Raw genomic sequence first — 14,102 nt, 5'->3', positions numbered from 1 at the left:
TTATTCCTGCAGAGAAGTTATCCCTTTCAATCTGTAGCCCTTTTTAGAGGTATGGCATGGCCCTGGGTGATGGGGAATAACACAGATGTCATTTGCATCATTCTGGTGCTTGAGACCATGCTGTCTAACTGTCTCACTTAGTGACTGAAGGTGATTAAAAGTGCTGAGAGAAAAATGGACTCTGTGGCTCTCACCAGCTCAAGATCCCTGCGGTAGACCGGCAACATGCCACCAGGGCAACATGGGGGCATTCCTTCAAGGATTCAGTGCGTTTTCTCACATCACCACCTATCTCACATCTAACCATCAGCATGTAGAGGTTTAGGAGTGGGGCAGGAGATCATCCAGCAATACCACCTGAGTATATTGAATTCCACCTCCTGGCCTGCGTCCAGGTTGCACTAGACCTGGGATAACAGCTTGATTTAGGGGACCCTGAATTTAAACTCTTCTAGGAATCCATGAGGGAATGGAACTTCAATCATGGATGGCAATTAACTTGACTCTATGTATCCTGAAAGAGTCTCTACAGCATGTCACAGTGTTGTCTCTGAGAGCAGAAATGTTTTCCCCTTGAAGAAGGGATCAGCTGCTTCCATCAAGAGTTGCTGGAGTTGTGCATGGGCCAAAGAAGTGCATGGATTCAGACTGATAAATACAAATAAATAATTTTGCATTTTACCAGACTTTGGGGGCTACAACAAAAGGCTTTGTCACCCCTACCAGTCAACAGCTTCAGCTACCCTTGAAGCCACATTAGAAACTCATGTGATACCCATTTACATGGGATCACCTTTGCATGCTGCCTTCTTTCCCTGTTGATAAAGTGACCCATGATGTGGGAAAATACACAGTAACTCTGCCCCTAGAGAGATAAATAACCTTCATGATCCACCTTGCCACAAGGACAGCCAAGTTCCCAGATCTTTGGCCCCAGAGCAGTTCACTCGATGGAAAAATTCAGCAGTAATTACCTGAGTGCTTTAGGGTAGGGTCTTATGACTGTGATGCAGCTCATCATGTAAGATGAGATGGAGTCAGGTAGTGCAGTGCTCCCATCTGCCCTTTCATGAAGAATTTCACAAGACTGGAGAGAAGTGGAGAAGAGTATGGCACTGCTCCTGACTGAGGGAAAACTAAATGGTGACCTGGTAAAAATCCCAAGGAAATGGGATCACCTCTCTCCCCGCAGCTTTAGATGTAACACCTAAGTGTGCAAAATGTGTATTAAGTTCTCCTGTCTGGTCTGAATCATAAAAGTTCACCAAAAATGCACATGAATATTAGTAGTGGGTAGAGGTTACCCACATGTTTCTAACAGCAAGAATTTATATTTAGTAGTAATTTCTGGAAAAGGTTTGGGTCAATTTTTACTTTTGTCGCACTGAGTTCACAATCCCCTAATTTAAGGTCAAGGAAAGATTTATGTTTAATACTAATTTAATGGATTAGAATTATGGTCTTTATATTTCCATTTTTAGTGCTTTGATCTGCTGCATTACGCAGTTCATTTGTTCTTGAATGATCATTTTTCTGCCTCTACAAATTATGTGGCCTTCTCTGTAATATGGCAGATGTAATCTAGTGTTTTCTACTGTATATTGTGAATAAATGTGCTTATTTTTGTGTATGTGGTGTTTGGTTTACATTTATTTGTGAAAAGAAGTGGAGTATCCTACATAAAGCTGTAATGTGTTTCCCTTTGCAAAGCAAATTAGTTTGCTTCTTCAGTGCCAATTTCTTGTATTATATTCTTGCTGAAGGACTAAGGAAGCAGGTGCCATAAAATGCAAAAAAACCTTCATAAGTTCCTAAAAGTCTGAATGTACTTTGTGAAGAAAACGGAGCGAACATTTTTTTTATCTGACAGTACAAATTACAAGCTGCTCTGATTTTAAGTGAAGTGTGATAGCAAGACAAGCCCCCAGGTGGCATTCCAACCTTGTTTTTCTAAATCATTTGTTTTCATAAGGAATAGATCTGATTCTTTTGTTTAAAAAGAAATTTTCTTCACTCTCATGGTAGATTTGAACAAAGAAATTAAAGCTGTACTCCAATCTTTTTTTTTTTTTTTAAGTTTCCAATTTGTATATGTTTTGGTAATTCAAATGCAGTAGCTTCAAACCCAGCTTGAAATCTGATAGATATTTAATGGAATCATGTAAATTATACTATATTCCAGATATTAAAGTCCATAAGATAATGATGTCCTGCAACAGCTATTCAATAAAAGATACCATTCAAATTTTAAAGATCACAATTACAATAAAATTAGTTACATTTCAACAACTTTATGAGAAATGTGTAAATCCAATTATGACTAATACCTTACAACACATGGGTATTAACTGATGCTGGGTCATGATGAAATCCAAGCAGAATTCAATATTATGGCTACATGATACCAAAGTGATTCTGGTGGAATTTCTATTTCCTTCCAGGAGTAACAGGTAGAGCTTTGCAAAGATCACGACTTGCACATCCTAACTTAGGCACCCAGTTTAAGTGCTGAGGTTCTGGATGGTTCATCTTTATCTCCGTCATTCACCAGAGGAGGGATGGCTCCCACAGAGATTGACTCAGACTACCCTAGGTAGCTCCTTGACTGAATTGCTCTCTGCTGAAGCATTTATTTCCCTATCAGTTTCACAGTTTAAAGACAGGGGTCTAGTGATGCTCTTGTAGTGTTTTTTCCCTTCCAGACATCTCATGCCCTGTTGTTACTTTGCTGGTGAATGCCTATGTACTTTGAACACGTGGAAAGAGTGCCCACAAAAAGTCCTCACTGCCCACTGTCAAATCCCTTCCAGCTCTTCTTTGCAACAAAACCACAACTTCCTTAGAAGCCACTGGGCTTATGTGCTGCAAGTTGTCCTTACAGCACTGACCAAAACTGCCACCTAATCACATGCACCATGGACTGCCCCATCTGCATCTCCCTGCAATCTGTTTGTATTTGGATTATAACCTCTTTGAAAGGTGGACCATTTTAGTTTGTGCAGCACTCAAACAAATTGGATCTTTGTCCCTCTTTAGGATTCCAGTGTGATACAGCAGCATAAATACACAGTAATCATTTTTAATAAAGCAAACAGAGCTAATTTAAAATACTGATTAAAATACATTGGTATGTAATAGGTCATAAATAAAAAATTGACCTACACTCTGCCCTGGATATCTTTCAGAGTGTACTTTAGGAGGAGTTACTAAGTCAGAGAATCATCAAGCACACCTCCAACAAAACACATATTGCTGTGGCACAGTGTAAGACTGTGGGTAGCCAGCAGACAGAGAGAAAGTTTAAAGTTCAAACTTTCATCTGTCTTGTTGTGTTTCAGCGCTAAAACTCTCAACAGTACAACCGAAAATTCATTTCGCTATATTTTTAGGGACTAAGCTGTAATTCATGCTAGTCACTTGTAGGTGGTATCACTGGGCTTTGGACTGGACAAATGAAAAATTTATTTGAATTTAAATGGACTTTGAAACAAAGCCATGTATGTTTGTGCATGAAGACTTATGAATAATCCTTTTTAAACTGTCTTGTACTATGCACATATTTCTGTTCAGTTATCTTCCTATTTGTCAATCACATTTTATCATCCTGTGTTTTCCAGTGGCCATTAGGTATGGTTGTGGTTGTGTTAAGCATACACTTATAATTTTAACAGCCTGTCCCCTTCATAGTAAATGCAAAAATGGTCACAGGGTATTCTCTTCTTCACTATTTCAGAAATGGCTGAGGCATTCCTTTTCTCTTACAAAATACTCCTCTTAAGAGGTAAAATATAACCTGATAGCTGATCATAGTAAGGTTCCATGCATGTAGCAAAGAGGTCTAAAATGGAAAAAGCCTCACTGCCTTAACTGTGGTGAGTACTCTGGTGGCTACAGCAAACGACTTAAATACCTTCAGCACATTAAGTCACCACAATGAGAGGACAGCTCACTTCTTGTTGTCCTCTGGGATCTTGCCAACGAAGTTGTTGAAGGCTTTCTACTGTTAATTGTTTAATTCCCTTGGAATGACACTTAGTTCCTGGCCATATGAACACATGGGCAGTGTGATGCAACTGTTCAACTAATTTGTGCAACTCCAGTGGTGGATACTTCCAGTACAGGTATGGCTTTACAAAGACCAACATATAGGATGCTATCAAGATCTGACTTACTATCTTATGTGCAAGTCTGATCCTCCAGTCAGAGAACATTATTGCACACCCACATGAGCAGGCAGCAGTCACCATAAGCCCAAGGCTGATCATGTCAGATGACACCAGAAATTCAGCTCAACAAAACACAACTGGAAAGGGGAGAACAGCTCTCCCTAGTGCATCATGGAGACGCTAGTAGAAGGCTGGGAAATGAGAAGGAAGGGTTTTTAGTCAAAAGCAAAGTTTCAGTGGGAATAAATCCTGAGAGTCTGTGCAAAGGCACATGGGCAGCCTTGGGAAAGGCCTGTAGGGATAGAGGTGGTGGTTGCCCTCATAAATCCCTTCCTATCCTGTTGTCCTGGTGCACCAGTCTGGCACAGGCCACTAGGTACTCACTTCAGCCATAGAGTGAGACAGGAATAGAAGATGCATATACCGTGCTCTGATCTCTGAACTGAGGATGGGGGTGATCAGGAAATGTCACCCTTTATTTGCCAAGGTCCAATCTAGCAAGGTATTTCCATCACATTTCCAATGTGCACCATCTGATTTGGGTCACCAACATATTAAAAGGCAGGTCTGTGTTTAACTATGTTGCCCAAACACTGTGTGGACCACATGCTGATAACTGTAATTCATGTGAATTACTTTCTGTTATTCAAGAGAAATCTTCCTGCTCAGAACAGCAGAATAAAGCAAAATATTTGAAAAATTTTCATTATTTCATTAATTTATTCCCATCAAGTTAGTGGGAAACAGGCAACTAAATATTTGGAGGAGTGAAGGCTCAGTCATAAAAAGTGGTGCCTGGTCTGACTGTAAGGTCCACCACTCCAGTTAACAAATACACTAGAGTGTAGGTTACATAAGCACCATATACTGATGTTTTTTCTTTCACATTTCAGTCTGCACAGTTTGAAATAAAATGTTGTTCAACTTTACATAATAAGTTCAAACAAAAATTATAACTGATGAGGCATAATGATTTAGAAGATTAGCTAAGGAACAGTTCTTTTCTACACGTACCATGGTTAAAAAATATTACTATGTTAATTCATACTATGCTATTAAACAAAATGGCTTTCTAATTGTGACTCCCTTCTCCATATGAAACTACTGAAATGCCACAAAAAAGACAGCAGTATTAGGCCATATCCTTTGCTCTCTTTTCATAGAAATTCCCCCTTGAAGTAATGAGTAAGGTTAAGTCAGGAGAAAGCCCAATTTTCTTTGGCCTTGATCTCGTAAATCCTTGCACAATGTACAGCTGGAAGATTAAAAGTGTTGTTCTCAAGGCTAATTTTGTGGCAGAAGAGTCTGGATGGTGTAGCATAGCAGTTTTGAGTGCCAGTTAACCAGCTATATAAGTTGTTCTGTTGCTGTGCTGGCTTTCCTTGCCTCCTCCTGTATGAAACTTGCCTTGATTTTCCAGGCAGATGCTTCATCTGCACTGCAAGGAAAGTTAGGTGAGAGCTGCAATCTTCCACTTAGTGTGCAAATGATTCCCAAAAGCTTGTTCTCTTACACTGTTCTCTCCATGATGATTAGGGGAAAAAAAAGGACAGAAAAACAGTTAAAATGGGTGACTAATGAGACCAGGAGCCTTGGTCAAAAGAACAAAGTTGGTGTAAAAGCAGCATGAATTTCAAGAGAATCTATTCCTCTGACTAAGCAGGGATCCTCAGAATCGTACTTGTTCTCCTCTTTTGCTTTCCTCTTAGAACAGACAAGCTGTGTTGATACAAACACTGGGCCAGGTTATCTCTTCTTTCAGTGCTACGTTCTTGGGTAGTGCACTGGTCTCCATGGTGTCCTGGCTTGAAGGACACTTTAATAGGCTTTCAGTCCTTTCTAAATGTTTTCTCTTCTTTCCTTCCAGGCATTCTTCCTACAAAAGTCTCTCTCTTCAGAAATATATTTTAAGCCAGAAGGAGCAACCCTCATCTTCCATGTAACACGGGCCAGAAAACTTTACCCAACCATTTCTATGACGAGCTTCCACACAAGCTGCAGCAAGTCCCCATAAAGGCAACCACTTTCCATGTAGGGATCTCATGTGACAGAATCTGGCACATAAGTAGTCAAGCTACTCCAAAGGTTGATTCACCTCACTGTTTGAAAATGTTTAAAAATGTCAGATGAATTTTGTCTGGCTATAACATCTGACCAGAAGGATCATGGTGTGTCTTTTTCTGCCATATTTCAATAGCTAATCCAATCATTCCCCATCAAGACAGCAAAGTGAGCAACTAAGTACTTTCCTGTACTTCTATATACTTTCCTGTACTTCCAAGTATTTTTTTGTTTTTTCCCAGATATATTCTTACTCTCCACTTCAGCAGATGGGCTGTCCTTCCTCACCTCTACTATACTAGTGCTGTGAAATTGCACACTTGTTTATACCTCCTCTTTCATCCACAGACTTGTGAGTCCAAAAGTGGCATAGTCTCACCGTTTCATTACTCCAATTAAATAAGGAATCAGAGGATGGTGTCTACCAGACACCATGTAAAATTTTGTGAGAGGATTGTACTTGAGGGAACCCACGTAAGTAAAAACTTAACTTCTGAGATGACTAAAATGTAGACTGAGGACTGCTGAGCCCAGCTGATAAAGATTAAAGCTCATATCTCAGCTGCACACAAGTTTCTAAAACCCAATGATCAGCTACTTTGGTACTTACATATCCCGAATTCACCAGAAGGTAATGTCTCCTGTTTCAGCTGTGGGAACTCAGCCAGGGTAAAGTGTAACACGGTTCAGATGATGATACTTATATTAAAACCATCAAGTAACATTTGTGGATGGTTCTGGTGTGAGTCAGATGGGTTTCAGATTTTTTCATACATCATGCAGCCAAAGAGATAAAAATCCCAGTTATTGCTGCTCACAGACACGAGCTGCTTCTTTACAAAGAGCCACCAGATAGTCAGCCTCACTGAAAGAATTAGGGAACAAAAAAAGGCATGTTCCTGCCCTGGGGCTAGTCACAGCTCCTGACACTTGTGAGGGAATGAGGAAATACCAGGCCCATAGCTCCTCTCCCACCTCTGAGGGCCTTCAAAACTGATGGAGGAGTGGTGCTCTTGGGCAGATCCAAATGAGGTGGTGCTGTGTCCAGCAGCTTTGACCATGTTCAGCACCCTGCAGTCTCAAGGGGAACCACCTGGACATCAGCTAGGGAAAGGATGGACTTGAGAGAGAATTGGTAAGGACTCACTCAGTTAAGACCTTAGAAAGGGAAAACTTCAATCAATCTCTCGTTCTTCTCTTTTAGAGACATGTTCAGCAGTTAGATATGTTTCTCATCAAGAACCACCAAGGCTCTAAATACCAGTGGGCTTTTCCAGAACAAAGTTCAGCAGCTTCAATCTCAAATGAACGCATTTTGGGGTGTTTTGGTTTGGGGTGCTAGGCTTTAGGTCCACTTTCAGAAGTGCTGAGCACTGCCCACCAAAGGAGGGTTGCCCACAGCTGTTGGTGTTCAATCCCTCTACAAAACACATCTCAAGGGGGTTGTAAACAGCCAAAAATCAGGAACAGCTTTGAAATGTGTAGGCTTCCAAAGCAGCTGAAGCAGCTCTGTCAGTAACCAGCCAGCTTGCTACACTGCCAGTCAGGCTTTCTCCAGCAGCAGCTTTTAAAAGCAGAGTTGATTGTTGAACAGTTTTATTCATCGCCATTTCTGCAAGTGCTACTGTGTGAATATGGGCTTTTTTGTTGTGGCAGTAGTCATATCTGCATGTTATCTTAGAGGGATCAATTCTGGATCCAAAAGAGAATTCAAGAGAAGCAAAGGAAAAGGATGAGGGAAATTCTTTTTCCTTCATGTATCTACCAAAGAATGGACAGGCTCCCCCCACAGCACTTCCTAGATATCCACCTGGGTATGCATCTTAGCATTATTTGCAGTTGATGGTGCAAGATTTTTAAATTTCTGGGGCTAGTACTGCATGCAAATTCTTGACAGGGTCAAGGAAAATTGTGCATGCATCCTTGGGGACAAAGCTTTGCCTTCTTGAGCAAGGTATAAGAATCCCCAAAACAGCCCAGCTGGAAAGAAAAAAAAAAAAAAAAAAAGACAGGATAGCCTTTCCTGTGCATCAGTGTGGTTTGGTAGCCAAGGGTCAGTGTGTGTTGGAGAGAAGACTGGCTCCTACACATGGTCCTTGGCAGCACTAAGACACTCAGCTCAGCCTTCAGACTTTACTAATGCGTTGCTGCAGTTGATACCAATGCTGCCGCCACTTGCACTCCAATCTCCATGACAACCTTTGAGTGAGATGTGGACACACAGTTTACTGGATTACATTTTTGCTTTCTCAACTCTGTATTACAGTCAACCTTTGCAATTAAAACAACTGTGAAGCAAAACTGAGTTACTGAATTTGTGATTTAAGCCCCCTCATGTCACATTTTCTGATACTGACTCAGGCTGCTGCTTCTCTCTCCCCATAGCTGCAGGCAGTGGGGAGTGTTTTCTCTGGTCTCAGGCAGCCAAGAGGTACCAAAAGCTAAGCAAATACAAAATGACAAATATATAAAGCTTGCAGCTTCATGTAGACAGACATCCCCACTTTTGCCAGACGGCTCAGCTCCCCTTGTCATCTTCCACGTTAGACAAAGAGCCTGTCAAAGCCAAACAGATTGGTACATTCAACAAAATCCCCTCTGACCCACTCTTCTCCCAAGAGGCTTCAGCTCCTCTCAGCTTTTACATCATTAGCACTCTCAGGGCAGGCAGGGGGTCATTTCTAATTTGTGAATGCCCTTGGACCACAAGCTGGGATTTTTAATTTGTTTACCTTGCATATTAAACAGTACTTTCAAAGGTACTGTCAATAAATCCTCTATGAATAGGGAACTTCATTCCAGACCTAGTTGTTACTTTAACTTTTTCAATTTGATTAGATGAGATTAAAAAAAATTCCTTGAGGACAATCTCAGTCACCAAACACAGTGTCATCACTGAAATCCCCTGAGGTCTGAGGGCAAACCTCAGGCTTCATGAAGTGAGGGAAGAGCACTGCTTTGCAAAGAAGTAAAACCAAGCTGCTGCTTTCAGAAGTGGGCACTCAACTTATAGAGTTGTGGCAGTGAAAAGAGCCTCCTGGAACCCACTCATACATGGCTTCTGCCCACTAAAAGGGACAGAGGGGGCTGTGTCACCCTGTCCAGAGTACCTTCAGGAGTGTCTAGACGTGTGCTATCATCCCCTAAGTGCCACACACACAAGGAACCAACAGGGAAATCACAACTACTTCATCAGTTTAACCTTCCTTCAGACCTGCTTGCCATGTAGGCAAGTGTGGCCCCTCAGCCTACTGTTACTCCAACAGGTTTGCATCCTCATGAAATTTTGTTTGTATGCTTGTCCCTCTTGTTTCTCCTCCATGAAAAAGTGGGAGGTTTTATTTACTTCCCACCTTTTCATTTCCAAAATACTTTTATTAAGCTTATAGAGCAAAAAGGGAAATGTTTCCATATGTTTGAACGTAAATGCCTGACAGCAGATCAGCAGTGCTCACACTCTCTCACCCTCTCTGCCTGATACATGGATACAGGGCTATTGAGCTGTAGTATTAGTGTCACATATAGAGCCATGTGGAACTCAGCAGTTTGGTTCACAGGGTTTGTGCTAACCTTGCTGCCATTTTTAGCTCCTGGGATGTTTGCTCACTTACATAGGCAAAACCAGGTCTGAGTTTCAGTACATCTAAAAAGTTGGAGCAAAACTTAGCTACAAAGTCATCTGTGCTCAGTTTCTCATGGAACTGTGGCAAAGCTATCAAACATTTAATAATGTCATCAAATGGTAACTTGGAAGAGGTCCAATCAAAACTGTCTTAGGTTTGCTCCTTTTTAGTCTCAGAATAGTGCTCCATGTCTCAAGAGTGTGGAAACCAGAGTAAATATCTAAGAACTCAAGAGATCCCCATTCAGTACAGGTGAGTTTATGATAAATTGGCTTCCTGGTCCTTCTACTCTGGTACAGCTCCCAGCAAATTTCTCTGAAGAAAAGAAAAAAGAAAAGGAAAGGAAAGGAAAGGAAAGGAAAGGAAAGGAAAGGAAAGGAAAGGAAAGGAAAGGAAAGGAAAGGAAAGGAAAGGAAAGGAAAGGAAAGGAAAGGAAAGAAAAGAAAAGAAAAGAAAAGAAAAGAAAAGAAAAGAAAAGAAAAGAAAAGAAAAGAAAAGAAAAGAAAAGAAAAGAAAAGAAAAGAAAAGAAAAGAAAAGAAAAGAAAAGAAAAGAAGAAACAACCTCACATGCAGTTATGACTTGATCTTCTCCAGGATAAGGGGTAAACTGCCTTTTCGATATATAACCTATGTTTAGAGGTTAACTTGCATCCTGAAACAAGGATTTTCTATAACACTTCATGGGGAAAGAAAAGTGTGTTGTCAAACTAAGACAGTTTCCATTTTCAAGGAAGGATGAGACTTGCAGTGGCTGCTCTCACACAGCCAGCCCTAGCCATGGAGATAAGCACCTCCTGGGCTTCCCCTCTGATTTATTGTGAGCAACTGCTGCAGTGACCACAGCTCCCTCTCCTACCTGCCCTTGCCTGCAGTACTTGGGTCTTCCAGGTAGGGCTGCTCCACCATAGAGAAGAGATAGTTTCACCAAGCAGTCTGTCCAGTGAGGGTAGCAGGAGTGTGAATGGAAAAACAAAGAAAAAAAAAAAGACAAGAGAGGCAATGGTTAACCTTGGTCTGAGACCACAAAGGGCCACCTCTGCAGACCACCTCAGCATTTATCTTCCCAGCTGGCTCTTCTCTCCAATTCTCTTCACCAGTGTTTCCTTCCCTGTGTTCCTTTCCATGAGGCTGGGTGTGTGGTCTTGTCCTGTCTGTAGACTTTGTGCACATACACTTCCATGACATGCACCACCACTGCCCCATGGAAAGTCAACAAGTGCAAACAACCCCCTACTGTATGTCTAACACAGTGGCACAAGCAACACCGTGGGGTTGTTGTGAGCTGGGATGCAGGGCCACATTGGTGATGTGAGCAGCATCGTAAGGGCCCTGCATAGGACCCTCCTGCAAAGTGGTGCACTGGAGTGGAGACTGTGGCCACACCATCAGGGACAGCCAGCTTGAGAGACTAGGCCCCCTGAAAAGGATAGGGAGAGGCCAGAAGAACCCCTTAGACAATGAATTATCTAAATCAGGCACTAAGATGTAGCACTGATTGAAAAGCTTGTTCAAATTGCTTTCACTGTGATTCATAAACTCTTCATGTAAATTCATATGTTAGGATGAGCACAAAAATTAGAAAGCTGGAATAAGATTGCTTTAATTTAAATAAGAGACATGGCTGTGAATATTAGGCTTTTACACTGTTAGCAGTAACCCATCAGATGTTAACAAAATCTGATATGCAACAGTTTTACATATCCCCTTGTGGGAGAAAGATCAACTTGCAAACCGCTTTATAAATCAGCCACACTGTTAGAGTTAGGCTACTGTATCTAAATGGCTTTTAGATATGCTTCCTGTTTTAAGCTACCATATTTACAAATGAAAGCTTTTTCAAACCACGTCTTTTAATATAATTTGCATATTTAGTAATACATTGATTAACATTAAACACGGATTATTGCAATTTATTTCAGAAACAGATGGGATGCATTAAGTGAAAAGCCAGAGCATTTAAACAGAGCACACTCCCAGGCTGACTCCCGATGAATGATGAATACAAAAACTTTATTAACTAACAAGAAAAAGAAAAAACAAAGAGGAAAGGACACTTCATGCTGGCTCCTTTTCAAGCACCTCCCCGCTTGAGAGTTTATGAAACGGCCATTAAGGAGAATTTAAATCAAATAATGACATTCAGAGATGCGCGTGGTTTTACGGAAAGCTCTGGCACAGAGAAGACAAAACCCTGACCCTGGGTCGCAGCCGAAAGGAGGAAAAGCCTGCCTCAGGACCCGGAGTCTCGTTCCCCTTTTCGGGCTCGTTCCCCGATGCCACCAGGTGGCAGCCGCCCACAACGCACATTTTCCCGGCACGTCTGGGTTTCTTCCGCGATCCCGGAAAACTTCTCGGGCTGGGGAAAATTCCGTAGGGTTTCCCACTATTCGCAATGGTTTTCAAATACGCTGCCTTTAGTTGTCACCTGATAGTAGGAACACTCTACAACAGATCGTGGAACTCGTGTGTATTTGTGTGTGCAAGTATATAGATGATGCATATATAATTTTGACACACACAAAAAAGAGATGTACATAACCTGTATGAATCAGCCACATGTACATGGATGTCCATGTGTTTTTTTTAATAGAAAATGAGAATTTAGAGCAGCAGTGTAATGTAAACATACTATTCATGTTTACAAATATTCTCTTCTAAGAGAAACCTTTATTTTCCAAAAACACATTGTCAAGTCTCTTATCTTTATTTAGCAGAGTACACTGAATAGTCTCAGGAAAGGAATAGGCAGTCTCATGAAAGGTAGGTCCCTTTATGGTCAAACATGTCAAACATGACAGTTCAACATATGGCTGAGGTACAGAAGTACAGTACAGGAGGGATTACTTCTATATCTGCCCTGCTTACACTCTTCTTTCAAGAAAATATATCCACTGCTGGGCACTGATTAACCTGTAGCCTGACCCAGTGCATTGGTTTGTATCTTATTTAAATTAGCTTTCTGTATAATTAATGACGCAGCCAATTAGTCTGACAAAGGTTGAAATACCATAGCTAAAATAAGCTTTGACACTTCAATAGATCCATTCAAGTAGTTTACATAAATGTTATTTCTATACTACCCATTCAGAGCTTTTCCTTTTGTTTTACACATTTTACATTTCTAACAGGAATGGTCCTGCCCAAAGCAGGAGATGGAGATCTCCAAGGGAAAGCAGTTCTACCTTCCCTCTTATGGTCATTTTATTTCCAAGGGGGCCTCATTCTCCTCGCATGCAGTTGCACAGGAACGTTGCAATTTAGGATAGCGAAGGAAGGGAAACCGTCTGCCTTCCCACACACTCTGTATGCCACACACACAGACACACAGGTAGCATATTTGGGGATTTCTTTTAGCTGCAGAACATAAGTTACTGTAGAGCTGGGGAAATAAAAACTCCATCCATCTGAGCACATAGTTAATCCTGAGGAGTGGGAAGGACTCCCCTTGATCAAAGCCTGAGGGAAGAAATCTGGGAAAGGGAAGGCATTTATCTCTGCAGTTCACTTAGGGAGTCTATTCCAAAATATGTCCAAAGAGAAGGGGCAAAATCAGTGTCATGATGCTGGGGTTTTCTCCCAAATCCACAGATTTCCCCAAGCTGTCTATGAATGCAGGGGGAAATTGCAGAAGGACAGGACACACCAACAGAAGCCTGTGTGCTCAGGTCCACCATGAATCAACCCACCACCCCTGTGGTGAGGCATCCATGGGAGGAGAGGAGACCCCAAGCTCCAGCCCTTGGAGCTGAGCAAGGCGATTGGCCACTGGTGGTCACAGGGGAAGGAAGTATTTCTTTTTTCTCCTCTGTTCCCCTTTCTCTGTCCTCTTGACCCTGACGACTCCTGTAGAGGGAAATGTTTTTCAACACCACTTTCTGTAGAGCAAAGATGGAGAGCTCTGTATGACGCAGGCACCTGCTGCACAGACCCCAGTGAGATCAGCCCATACATGTCCATACTAGTGTCAGGGTTCATACAGACAGACACCCAGTTCCCTCTTGCAGCCTGGCTGAGAAAAGGCACATGGCTTGGTCATCTCAGATCCTGATGTCTGATCTCTCTTCATCTCCTTTCAACTCAATCAGTAGACTACGTTGGCTGCCTTACTTAACCCTGTTAATGTCCCATCCCTCTATTTTCCCCTCATTTAGCTTTGTGTTGCTATTACAGTATGCAACTCTGGACATTGCTTTGGGTTACAATTTTAGGAAAGATGCTGTGCACAACTGTATCTTCACTTATATCTCAGAT

The sequence above is a fragment of the Athene noctua genome, chromosome Z (assembly GCF_965140245.1).
Source record: "Athene noctua chromosome Z, bAthNoc1.hap1.1, whole genome shotgun sequence".
Taxonomy (NCBI): Eukaryota; Metazoa; Chordata; class Aves; order Strigiformes; family Strigidae; genus Athene; species Athene noctua.
This window is presented reverse-complemented; position numbering follows the sequence as displayed.